Source organism: Camelus bactrianus, chromosome 9 (assembly GCF_048773025.1).
Source record: "Camelus bactrianus isolate YW-2024 breed Bactrian camel chromosome 9, ASM4877302v1, whole genome shotgun sequence".
NCBI lineage: Eukaryota > Metazoa > Chordata > Mammalia > Artiodactyla > Camelidae > Camelus > Camelus bactrianus.
In genome coordinates, this window is record NC_133547.1 from 68,652,971 (window position 1) to 68,667,297 (window position 14,327).

Genomic DNA, 14,327 nt, shown 5'->3' on the forward strand with positions numbered 1-14,327 from the left:
TTAGATATCCTTACCTAATGTGCCTTGAAGACAATGTTAGTTCCAAGCAGTCGCTATTTTAAGAACATTTCAGATTCTGCAATGCAGGTCCTTTTAATTTTTCAACAGAATATCTGGATGTGGCCAAAACTCTTTCAAGAAGACGAATAAAGTAAGAAGTGAAAAGAAACAATGATTTGAGAGGCTAGCAGGCACGCAGCACTGTGACTGAGGGTCAGCAGGAAAATAGAAGGATTGCAGAGATCACTGAGGTCCCAGCTGAGACTAGCTTGCAGGTGAATTCTGGTGAATTCAATCAGCTAAGTTCTAAGAATGTGCCTTCTCTGATCCTACCAAAGCATCTTTCACTGCTTCCTATTCTTATTCTGATCATAAGTGGCACTTACCAGACTGAAATTTAATTGTTTATTTCCTTCTCTATATCATTCATTGGAAAACTCTGCAAAATATAGGGACCTTCTGCCTAGGAAAAAAATATGGCAATATTTTACATATCTTTTCAAAAAGCCTATTTACCTTAGATTAAAGATCTCTCTACTTGACTGTTAACACCTTGAAAGAAGTGCTCAAATGTTAAGCTCTCTATTGTCAATGCACAATTCCTGGTACATAGGATCTATTTTAAAGGATTAAAAGAATTAATGAAGAAATGTTTTTCAACTTGGGAAAAGAACTGCATAAATCATAAAAGGGCTAAGGTTTGGCAGAGTAGGAATCATGAATAAACAAAGGGATGAGAAAGTATTGAGATGAAATGGTTTAGGTTGTGTGAAAAGGCAGATAAATGATGTAAAGGCAAAAATGATGGTCTAAGAAGATTATGAGCATGTTCAGTATACAAGGAAGAGAATGGGGAAAATGTGAAATATTGTGGTCAGAGAAAGCAATCTCTGACAATGAAGATGTTTTGAATTATTGTCCTGTGACTGTCAGTAAGAGAAATAAATTCTTTGTGTAATAAGTAGATTAGTCTTTGTATACAAATAGCAATGTATTCTAAGAAATTCTTACAGATTCTTGGTATATAATAAGTAGATCAGTAGATCTTATTTAACCTATAAAGAAAAGACTTCAAATGAAAAAAATAATCAGAAACAAAAGTAAGACTTTATTAGCCTATGATGATTTATCAAATTATCCCTATAGAGTTTCAATCTTAATTATTTTCTGCAGATTACAAAGCTGCTACCAGGAAGCATCACTATTTACAATAGCCAAGACATGGAAACAACCTAAATGTCCATCGACAGCTGAATGGATGAAGAAAATGTGGTGTATATATATAATGGAATATTACTCAGCTGTAAAAAAGAATGAAATAATGGATGGACCTAGAGATTATCATATTAAGTGAAGTAAGTCAGACAGAGGAAGACAAATATCATATGATATCACTTATATGTGGAGTTTTAAAAAATACACAAATTTTATTTACAAATTAGAAATAGAATCACAGACACAGAAAACAAACTATGGTTACCAAAGTAGAAAGGGGAGCAGGAGTAAATTAGGAGTTAGGGATTAAGAGATACACATTACTATATATAAAATAGATAAACAACAAGGACATAGTGTCTAGCACAGGGAAATATATTCAATTTCTTGTAATAAGCTATAATGGAAAAGAATCTGAAAATATATGTATATATACATATGTATGTATATGTATAACTGAATTGCTTTGCTATACTCCTGAAGCTAACAATGTAAATCAACTACACTACAATAAAAAATAAAATTTAAAATAAGGCTGCTTACTAGGAAAATAATTGTGATGGATTTTGTTCCTATGAAATTATTGTTTAGCATTTCAAAACACAGAAAACCAAGAATATCTAGAATATAGTCATCCATCCATCCATCCAATTATTCACTAAAAAAGCATTGCTTACCAATATATCCCAGAGACTAGCACAAAGAAGTTGTTCCATGAATCAAACAATTAACAACTGAGCATTATGCTAATGATAAGTTTACAAAGATGAACACAGCACCATTCAAAGCACTGAAGCATTTACAATTTAGAAGAAAAAGTTGGAAATGCAAACAAATAGCTGTAATGCATTTTAAAGTTGGATATGTAGCTAAGGGTGCATAACTCTACCTTTTTAAAAATTATTTTATTTATTATGATTATGTAAATTCAGATTAACTTGGACAAATGTGGAGAGATACTGGCAAGAATCATAAGCGTTTATAAACAATACAATAACCAAGGCAGACTAAGTTTTAAAAGTAATTTTTACACCTATGTACGTTTAAAGACTCTTTAAAGACTGATGGGGTGCAGGGTATAGCTCAGTGTAGAGCACATACTTAGCATGCATGAGGTCCTGGGTTCAATCCCCAGTACCTCCACAAAAAGAAAAGAAAAAAAAGATGTATTTCAAATAAATTAAAAAAAAAAAGACTTATGGTCTTCCCTATCACAGCTTAGCTCTGGCTTTTTCTAATGGGGCTTAACCATGTGACACAGACTTCATTTCTGAGCAAGACATGCTGTGATGTGTTTTGAGTCAGCACTGCAAATGCTAGTCAAGCTTTTATATCAACACTCCTCCTCCCCCAGCATCTGAAGATGACTGAGAATAAGCCTTTTAACAACTTGCAAGAAATCACTTTTAGAAAGAAAAACAGCAAAAAAAAAGAATAAAAATAATACAAATTTATGACCTTGGCTTTCCAAATTTTCCTGCACCCTTCTTGTTTGAACCATGTCCCTTGGGTCTCTCTGCACAAAGGGGAATGTTTCTTTCCTCTGTATGACTAAGATACTTGCATTTCTCTCCACTCCCAGCCCCAGTAGGATATCAATTTGTGACCAACAGAGAGAACAGATCATGGAGAAATGGGCTGTTTTTCCACGTAGCATGTTTCCCCACGACTGCCTTTTTCCTGGTCCAGGAGAAAAGTTTCCATGACAACCAAGTCACTAACATTCACTCCCCACTAGCTGACTTGTTTGCCTCCCAAATGATCAGCTGGATATTGTGTTAAAATTATTTTACAGAGACTGGCTAATCTGAAGGGATTATTTGTCTGTTTATCTTTGAGAAACTGGCTTCTTGGTGAAACTTCTTAAGTGGGCCTAACTTCTTTTTCTCATCCTTTAAAAGCATAATCTCAACTAAACAGAAGAAGCTTTAGCCAATGTTAGACAATCATCTCACAGGAAATGAAGTAGGAGCGTGAGCCTTCCTTCCCTGTGAAGGGCATGTAAGTGCTTTGAGGGCAGAACTAAACTTTATTTTTCTTTGCCTCCTCATGTGCCTAACACATGGTCTGGCAGGTGGTATACATAAAACAAATGTCAAACATCTCATTACCCAAGCTTCTCCAAACAGAGTATTTATGTTTAGGTTGATGGGTTGAGGCAGAAACAACCTCCTAGTAATGTAATAATCTTTCTTTTAAAAATGTTTATGAAAAAGGTAAGAAGCTTACAGTGAAGTGTTAGTACACACCAATTGGTAAGACTGTGCCTACAAGAAAAACTGGAAGGAAATAGACTAAAATATTTACAATTGTTCTGTGTAGTAGATAGACATAATGAGAGTATTTCTTCTGATTTTTCTCAATTTAATTTTTTTTCTTCTTTGTTAACTAAACATACTTTTCTACTGAGTATTTTCTTGGTCCTTTCAGAGCTGCTATAACAAGCAGTTTATATAAAACAAACATTTATTTCTCACAGTTCTGGAGGCTAGGAATTTCAAGATCAAGGTACCAGTGTGATTGCATTTTGGTGAGGGCTTTCTTCCTGGTTCACAGCTGGCCCCTTCTCATTTTGTCTTCACATGGTGGAAGGGGTGAGGGATCTCTGTGGGGCCTCTTTTATAAAAACAGTAATCCCATTCAAGAGTGCTCCACCCTCGTGACCTAAGGGCCTCCCAGGGTAATACCATCACGTCAGGCATTAGGATTCCACCATAAGAATTTGGGGGAGCCACAAACATTCAGATCACAGCAGGTATCTACTATGTTCAAGGCACTGTACTCTCCCCCAAAACAGAAAAATTAACAAATCTCTCTCATATTCAGAGCCATGAAGGGAAGAGGGGAACAGAAGCTAGGAAGACCAGTAAAGAAGTTGCTCTAGTACTCTTGGCAGGAAAAGGTGCTAGCCCGAACCAAAGTTGGGAGAATGAATAAAGGAAGGAAAAAGGAAAATGGAGACTTCGGAGGTAGAAATGATGAGACTCAGAGAGTCATTAAACATGGGGTTAACATAAAGGAAGGGATCAAGGGAAAGCTCAAATGTCTGACTTTAGCAAATAGGCAGAGGAAATATGACCATCAGAGCAGGAGGCTTTAGTGATTTCTAGATAAGTTGAATTTGATCTGTTAAATCACTTAAATGGGACACTTAAATGGGTATATAAAGCTAGCAGTTCAATGTGTAGCTAAGGGGGTGTTTGGTGTGTGTGTGTGTGTGTGTGTGTGTGTGCAGGAGTAATAGAGAAAAAGAGCAGTGTACCTCCCTTACAGTCATATCTAGTATTTGGAAAATTTTTTTGGGCCTCAATAGTACAATACCACTCAGCACTTAGGAGACAGTCTGCTGTCTTAGAGAGAACAAAGCGTTCAAGTCAGGCACACCTCAGCTTCTAGCTCAACTCCACTACTTACCTGCTAAAAAGACTTGGGCAAGTTAGTATATTTGAGCCTCACTCCCCCTCATCGAAAATGGGACTGCTAATCACACTTTACAGAGTTGTCCTAAGGCTTAAATGAAGTTATGTATGTAAAAGCATTCGGCACACAATAGCCCTTCAGTTTTTCTTCAGTTACCAGACTCAAACAGTTGCTAGTGGCCTTTGCATTCTTTCTTCCCCTGCCCCCGCCAGTACCTCCTGACTCCCGTTTCCACTTTAAATTCTATACTGTTAAATAAAGCATTATTTCAATTACCTGATAAAGATAAAAATCCTGCCCCCGTGCCCCTGTCTTCCCTTTGTACTGTCTGGTTCTGCACGTGTTGTAATCCTCTCCTGGCCTCGTCTACATCTAATTTACTTCCTTTCAGTTGAATATTATCGCAAGTCATGAATTGTTCTCACTTCTTGTTTACCGCAAACAGATAACCATTATCTCCAATGGGCCTGCTTGGTTTTATCTTAGGTGGTTCACATTCTGCAACTTTTTAATTATTTCATTTTATTTCTCTACATTAGGTTGTTTCTCTTCTGCACTGATACTTGGATAAAGAGACGAAGACAAATTCGTAATTTAATACACCTTTTCAAACATATTACCGCTGGAAACAAGCTGAGGCCCTTAAAATTCGTTTTGATTGTAAAGTTCAATGACCATATCAAAATTCTTTGGCTGGAGAAAACAAAGACTTTCAGATTCCCCACTACAGGGAGCTAAGTTCATTTCAGCAAGAGGGCTCCTTCATTTGAGAGGTTACACAGGGCAGCTGGAGCCTGCGGGAAGCAAGGGTAGGTGTCAGGCCAAATCTAGGATGGAGAACTATGACCAGTGAAGAGAAAGCAGTTGCTTTATTCAAGGGAAAGGCATTAGGATGAAGAAAAAAAGGGAACCAATACACTGGAATTTGGTAAACATAAGAATAGATGGAGAGGGTCTGGGTCTTAAACTGTGAGCACAGGGCAGGAGTATTTTAAGTACCCCCCACTTTGGGAATGATGGTCAGATATCTGAAAATAATACAAGTCAGACTGTAGTAGATAAGGACAGGTCCTTTTTTTCTTATCCTGAGTGTGGGTTTTTTCCCTTCAGTTGACCTGAAACAAACAGACTGCCTGATATTCCCCCAGCAAAGACGGGTTTATTCGAGATCAGCAGAGAACTGCAATTCAGGGTCTGCAACCACCGCGAGCCGCGTGCAAGTCCCCCGCAGCAAGCGGGGAACACTTTTATAGAGGGGAGAAAGAAGCTGGGAGGGCTACAGGAAACAGAGTCCGTGGCTTTCATTGTCTGAGTCTTTGCCAGGAAAGAAGAGGAGTCTTTCTCCTCCCTATTGACTTAGTTCTCCTCACAGGTTGTAAGAGCTCCCCCAACCCTAACAGACGTTACTGTTCATTGATTTTTCACAATTCCCAGCCAAGGAAATTACACTAGCGCATATAGAAGATTGCCCCAACAGACAGCCTGCATTTTACCCTTACCTGCCTCACACTTCACTTCACCTTCCCATCCCCTCAACTCTCCACTTCTCTCTCTCAACTCTCCACTTCTCTCTCTCAACTCTCCAGTTTCCACGTCCCACCCCCTACAACATGGACCTAAACAATTTAGTTTTCCCCTTCTCTGCGTTGATCGCTCTGACTACAAATTTCATTTATTCCTCTCCACAGTTATAGACCCCAAACATCTCTCTGCTGATTAAGAGATCTAAAAGGAAACATAAAGACAGAAACAGCAACCTCCTTCTCCTCCTCGTTAACCATGAAAATCGAACAATGGAACTGAGAAGAAAGGGGACTCTGCATCTCCTAAGCGTCATCTGAATGCCCAGCACTTAGATACTTGACATGCCTTATCCCCCTGAATCCTCGCTATGCTTCAGTTTTACAGCTGGGGAGACTGAAATTCCCTAAAGTAACAAAGCTGGTGGATGGAAGAGTTGGGATTTAGACACTGGTCATTCTGACTCCAAACTCCATTTTTGACCAATCCTAATTTACGAATTGTGCTTTGGTGGTGCAGTATTAATGATTTCTCCCCAATGTCCTCCATCACCTAGCGATTCCTCCTCTCGCGCAGTGTCTTTCTGGCCCACCATAAGCACAAAGGGAACTAGGGAATCACACTAGAAAGCAAACAGCTCCCAACCTCTTTATTCACAATTCTGGGTCTCTGGGTTGCTTTGCTTTTTTTGCAAATACAGTGAAATATAATGTATTTTTGTGATGTTAATATTAGAGTGGCATTTAGAGACCCAAAACCTGACACTCAGCTTTAAAATCCTATCATGAGATAAATATCCCTCTTGTGTGCCAGAAGGAAAAAAAATCAAAATGAAAAGGCAATACATTTAATAATCATCCAAATGAACAGGAATGAAAGGAGCTGCGTGGCTGGTTTGATGCCAGGTCACCTCTGCCCTGTCTGAAGCTGATCCGCCACTCCTGTCTTCAGCTGTTTATTCAATCCAAGGGCCTCACTTCCTGCTTGATATGCGTGCCATGAGCTGCCAGTGTCAGACATCCTGAAATAAATTACCAAATGGACTCCTGGCAAACTTCTTGTTCTCGTTATGAATTTTGAGACGTATAAAGAACCTTCTGTGGACCACAGTGGAGTCCTTTCAGATATGCTGAGAAAAGGTCAGCTATCTTCTTTCGGGGGATGTGTCTCCTAGAGCCCAAGAGCAGTGAGCGGTAATGAGACCTTCCATGTTTATAACTCCTTTTGCAACCTGGTTCAGAGAAAAGATCATGGGCTTTGGCGTCAAAAAGATTTGGGTTCAAGTCTGAGCTCTGCCACCTACTCTAACTGCAACCTCCCAATGTATGCAACTTTAATACATATATATTACACATAATATAATGACATGTATCCACCATTAGAGTATCATACAGAATAGTTTCACTGCCCTAAAAAATCCTCTGTCCTCTGCCTATTCACCCCTCTCCCCCAACCCCATCCTGTCCACAATTGATCTTTTTTTACTATCTCCACTGTTTTGTCTTTTCCATAATGTCATATAGTTGAATCATATAGCTTGTAGCCTTTTCAGATTGGCTTCTTTCATTTAGTAATACGCACCTAAGGTTGCCCCGTGACATGATAGCCCATTTCCTTTTATGTGAACCCACTGTTCACAATGGTGAACATCTTTAAACAGAAAAGCCCAACTGAGATTTACCACATCAGAGTGTTTGCATCTATTTTAACCAGGTCCTCAAGGTGATTCTGATGCACATCTGGACTAGATAATTGTAAAGATTTCTCCTGGCTTTAAAAAGCACATGCATTAATGCCTGCCTATATTTATGTTGACTCTTCCTTTGAGGGAAAAAAAAATATTCATTTCTCTAAGATGGGCAAGTCTATGTTCCATCCCAGCATCCTCCACTTAGTCGGTGAGTCCTATTATGGGGAGAATAAAGGAGAATCTGGGCAGGGTGATTTCTCCCCTAACAGAGAAAGTTTTGCCTTCAGTTCTTGATCAGTTGGGAAGGAGGGAAAAGAGAAAGGTAACTTTTCAAGACAAAGTGGTAGAAAACAGAAGAAGTACTAAGACACCTGACATCCTTGTTTTTGACAACATGATAGGCACTCTAGAGAAACTGTCTTAACTTTATTTCTGTAGGAGCTAATATTTACTCATTTAAAGATACGGAAACCAAGAGCAGAGACTTGAAGTAACATTTGCAGATGAGAGACTTGGGATTCAGTCTAACGTCTGCCTGTCTTCTTGTACTACTTACCATTTTATCGAATCCAATACAGATTGTAAGATTTCTGAGAATAAGGACCACGTGTGTCCATTTTGACCCAAGTGCTTGAGAGATACAAGGTACACAATAAATATTTATGAAATATGTCTTAAATGAATAACTGTCAGAAATGCTGCCTCCTTTTTGCTAGGTTAACCTCAGTAGAAAATGGAGGAAATCTAGTTAATGTTCTTGTAATTTTTATGCAGTTCATTTTTAAAATACTTTTTGATAACACAGGCCTCAGACAGAGACATCTCTTAAAGCTGTAGATGATTCAATAAAGCTTGTTAAACCCCAGATTCATAATCACAGCAGGCAATGGTGGTTCATTTCCGAAGCTCAACCTGACATACTTTTTGATCAAGGAGAGCCAAGCTACTGGTGCCTGTGACTGATCACCTTTCCAGAAGAACCACAGATCCCATTTGACTGTGCCTCAAACACATTTACAGCTTCTTTAGACTAAGCATCAATTTCCTCAATGTTAAAAAAACAAAACAACAAAACAAAACAAAAAAAAACAGTCGACAATGAATAAAGATAAGGGTTTGCTTCTAACTACATAGTGTTTCTTTACAAATCCTCTGCAAGGGCTCCTAATGACATATAGCTCATATTGTAGTCATAGAATGAGCTGCATTTGCCCCTGGGCCTTCTCAGTCTAGTAACACATTAGACATTTGGGATGTGCATTAATTCTCTCATACGATTCACCACCTTATATTTCCAGAGAGCTAGTAGCTCAGTGCTAATGAGGTCAAGGTCCCAGGTTTGATTTCTCGTGGGCACAAATGATTATCTTGTTTAGACACATGAATATCACTGAACCTTGACAGCTCTATTTTTACTTCATGGACAGATTCGAATAGAGTAAAGAGGATCATTTCAACCTCTGGGTCTCAATATCCTACTCTATAAAATGAGAATAATAATAATAGATCCTGATTACCTATCTTGTAATATCCAAAGACGTATCTAAGAAAATAATGTATATAAATGTACATAGTAAGCATTATAGGAATAAAGGAGGGAGGAAGGAAAAGAGAGGAGGAGGGAGGGAAAAGGTAAGGAAAAGCTTTGGTAAGGTGGTATGAATAGAGTATCATAGTGGCCGTTCATGGTTTATTCCTACCTAATGTCCAGCTGCCATTTTTATAATAATAGAAACCAACAGCTCTCAAGGAGCTACCCCTTTCCACTTTGTGTTTATGTGGCTTGATACATACGCTAGATCTGGAGATGGGGCAGTATCACAGGTCTCACCAATCAACTTAGGTTCATTTTTTGGCCACAGTGGTTTTTTCAGGATTGAAATAGGCCCAACTCAATCCAAAGTCAATTTCAAGACTTTTCCAAAGCAACTGGACAAGGGGCTTTCTCCACAGACTTGGAAAGTGAAAAAGTGAGTTGGCACTGTCTTGGAACCATGCCTGAAAATAAAACCAAAAAGAATTACAGAATCTAGATATGTAGAGAACTCACTCTTGATGAGATTATTTGAGCACCTGGATCTAGCTATACCTGAAGCTAATATTTCAAATCATCAGCCTCCAAATTTCCCTTTTTTATTCAAAGCCAGTTTAGAGTTTGGTTTCTATCACTGAGACTAAAAGAGTCCTGATTAACACATTTACAGAAAGTTGGAAAGAGGTTTAAATACCTCAGCCCTGACATTGCACATCTTTCAGCCTATGCATGGAAAAAGAAAGAACAAAAGTTACACACAGAACTCATTTAAATCTTGACTCTACTAAGTACTAGTGTCAAGCAAATTACTTAATCTCTCTGAGCCTTGTCTTTACATACCTAAAATGAAGAGGCAGTTAACTACCATGTGGGATTACATAGCCAATTAAATATAATGAAATATGATAAGAGATGGCACATACTCCATACACTACTTCCTATATTCCTAATTGCCTCCTAGAAATCCAGAGATGAGAGGAAACTGGACAAGATCTCAGACTGTGCCCTTGAGGCTATAAGCTCACATTGCAAGTTCCAGGATCAGTTTTCCATTCACTTGGGTTCCATTGCAGTATGACTAACTAGATTACTATCTCCAACCAGCTGCAGTTATTATTTCATTCTCCATAAAAGCTTTCATCAGCATAAGGAGTTTTTAAATGAGGATGGGGTGAGGTTCTGCAGCAGAGAGAATATCTCAGGCAGTTGGAAGCACAGTGAGATGGAAAAAAGAAATACTGTGTCTAGTCTCATTCTCTGGAGAGCTTTGTAAAAGCAGGCATTTGTTAGTGAAGGTACCGATTTGGTCTTTTTTTTAATAATTTAGTCCAAAAACAAACAAGGAAATCCTGAACAATTCAGGAGGCATAGAGTATTAAAAGAAGAAGAAGGAGGAAGAGGAAGAAGATAAGAAGAAGGAGAAAGAGAAGAAGAAAGAAAAGAAAGGAAGGCAATGAGAACCCACACATATTAAAAGAGAGATCAAACTCAAAGAACATAGCTCCAAATTTCTGTGCTTTGCCTGATTTCAAGTCCACTGTTCTCAATCTCCACCAGTGCCTTCCTAGCCCAAGCCATCATCCTTGTCCTCTTGACCTTGGAGCTGGTGTCTGGCAACCTGACAATCTATGTACCTAAGAGCATTCAGAATGGTCTTAACAAAAGCAAAAAAATAACAAGTCAGATCATCTCCTACTTAAAATGACCCAATAGCTCTGGAAAATATGTTGCCAACTTCTTAAAAAAAAAAAAACAAAAAACTAAACATGCAAGTACCATATGACCCAGAAATCACACTCTTAGGCATTTATCCAAGAGAAATGAAAATTTACATTCACACATAAACCTGTATGCAAGTGTTCATAGCAGCTTTATTCATAATAGCCAAAAAAACCAGAAACAACTCAGTGGGTGATAGTTAAATAAACTGTGGTATATGCAAAACAAACTCAGCAATGAAAAGAAACTATTGATACATGTATATTGATACCAATTGATGTTGGAAAAAAGCCAATCCCAAAAGGTGACATACTGTAAATTTCATACATTTTTTTAAATGACAAGATTATAGAAATGGAGAACAGATTAGTGATTGCCAGGGGTTAGGGCTGAAGATGTAGGTAAAGGGACATGCATGTGACCATAAAAGAGCAACAAAAAGGCTCCTTATGGTGATGGAACTGTTTTGTATCTTGATTGTAGTGATGGATACATGACGCTACACAAGTGATAAGATTGCATAGAACTAAATACACACACACACACACAAATGAGTACAAATAAAACTGGGGAGATCGCAATAAAATCAGTGGATTATACTGATGTCGATAGGCTGGTTGTGATATTGCACTACAATGCTGCAAGATGCTAACATTCAGAAAAACTGAGTAAAGTATATTCAGGGTCTCTAGGTACTATTTCTTACCACTATATGTGATTTTACAATTATCTCATAGGGAGAGATTTGATTTTTTAAAAATCACTCAGTATTTTCCCATCACAGTAAGAATAACATTGCAGATCAGTAGGAGCATAGAGCTGATCCCAGAGAGCCCTGAGCAGCCCCAGCACCACCACCACCATGCCTGGTTACCATGACACCTCGGGAGGAGCCTCAGCTACAGCTGTAGGTCCCAGTCACCATGCCTGCAACCACCGCTAGCAGCATGGCTGAGATCCAGCAGCCGGGCCCTCAGCACAGGGAGCAGCGGCCCCTGCCTTCAGGGACAAGAAGGTCATTACACCAAAGGGTTTGGGAATAGCCAAATGGTTCAGTGTAAGAAACAGATGTGATAACAATAAATGTTGGAGGGAGTGTGGAGAAAAGGGAACCCTCCTACACTGCTGGTGGGAATGTAATTTCGTACAGCCATTATAGAAAACATTACGGAAATTCCTTAAAAAACTAAAAATAGACTTACCCTATGATCCAGCAATTCCACTCCTGGGTATATATCTGGAGGGAATTCTAATTCCAAAAGGTATATCACTCCAATGTTCACAGGAGCACTATTTACACTAGCCAAAACATGGAAACAGCCTAAATGTTCATCAACGAATGAATGGATAAAGAAGCTGTGGTAACTATATACAATGGAATACTACTCGGCCATAAAGAGGAATAAAATAATGCCATTTGCAGCAACATGGATGGACCTGAAAATCATCATACTAAGTGAAGTAAGCCAGAAAGTGAAAGAAAAATACCATATGATATCACTTATATGTGGAATCTAAAAAAGAATACAAATGAACTTACTTACAAAACAGAGACAGACTCACTGACATAGAAAACAAACTTATGGCTATCAGCGAGGACACGGAGGGTGGAGGGATAAATTGGGAGTTTGAGATTTGCAGATACTAACTACTATATATATATATATAGATATAGATATAGATATAGATCAAACAACAAGGTCCTACTGTATAGCACAGGGAACTATATTCAATACTTGTAATAGCCTATACTGAAAAAGAATATGAAAAGAAAGATATATATATATCCATATATATATATGGATAACTGAGTCACCAGAAATTAACACAACATTGTAAACTGACTATACTTCTATTTTAAAAAAGAAAGAAAAGAAAAAAACAGTTGTGGTTTCATCAACAGAAATGACACCAAGGAAGATGCATTTGTACACCAGACTGCCATAAAGAAGAATAACCCCAGAAAGTACCTTCACAGTGTAGGAGATGGAGAAATGGTGGAGTCTGACATTGTTAAGAAGAAAAGAAGGCGGAGGCAGCAAATGTCGCAGGCCCCGTTGGAGTTCCAAGGCAGGGCAGTCAATATGCTGCAGACCGTATCCATGATAGACACACTCCACATCGTGGGGTCCTCCAAGCAATTATCAGCAGAATTACCAGACTAGTGAGAGTGGGAGAAAAATGTGGGATGGGATAGCACTTGCAAAGACCCTGCTGCAGGTGGTGGGCCCACATTACTCCTTGTGTAGGGGCGTGGGCCACAGTATTTCAACCCTCCCATGCACGGAGCAGGGACGGAGGGTGCTGACAACCAAGGTGCAGAACAAGGTAGACCCATGAGACAGAGTATGCACCAGGTTAGAGACCACGATTCCACAGGGGCCCTCCTAGCCAGACAGCCTAGAGGAGGCAATAAGGGAGACTGTCACTCAGTTCCCAGCCTGTTACCTTCGCAGGGGCGTTTTTCCTGACCACACATTCAGAGGTACCCAGCCACCCTGTTACATCACCCTATATTAATTACATCACGGTATCTACAATCTTTTTGTTTATTTTTTCATATTGTTTATATTTGTTTCTCTCCGCTAGGAAGTAGGCTCAGTGTACACACTGACCTCCCTGGGTGTCAGGTTCTAGGCGATACTCTGTAGAGATAATAGATGAAAGAACCTAGTCTGAAACATCCATGTGGTCCCTAATGACTCTAGCTAAAAGGCCCAGCACAAAGAGGCATCATCTGAGCGACCTGAGAGACGGGCTGGACAACCTGAGCAGAGTGGCCAGAGCTCAGAGAATTCCATCTTAGAGAGGACAACCACTGGGCAAATAATGTAATCAGAGATCAACCCTGATTCTGAAACAGGTCCATTTTTATCTGTATCATTTACTGGGCTTCTCTGATCAACCCATGATCCCACAGTCAAAAAGCATTTGAAGCTACTGTGTGTAAGGCAGACCCAGATCTTGGGCTAACTTAACAGCAAAAGATCTTGAAAACATTTCATCATTTCAAGACAATATTGGCTTTAAACCTTTCCCACTTCTGTCTTTAAGAAACAGATAAATAGAAGCAATGCACTGACATTCTCATTTTCAAGTCCCCAGTGGGTTTCATTGTCACAGTCACCTGGGGTTATCAAGTTGCTTCCTTAACAATTGCTGGTCAGGCTAGGCCCGGAACAGGCTATTGCATGCTTCGCACATCCCACTCCAATTGGAACAGAGCTG

General features: G+C 39.1%; 1 pseudogene; it reads left to right on the top strand.

Annotated features, from left to right (window-relative positions):
- The first annotated feature begins 7,225 nt into the window (after positions 1–7,225).
- LOC105078716 (B box-binding protein-like) lies at positions 7,226–13,570 on the top strand (annotated as a pseudogene).
- The last annotated feature ends 757 nt before the right edge of the window (positions 13,571–14,327 follow it).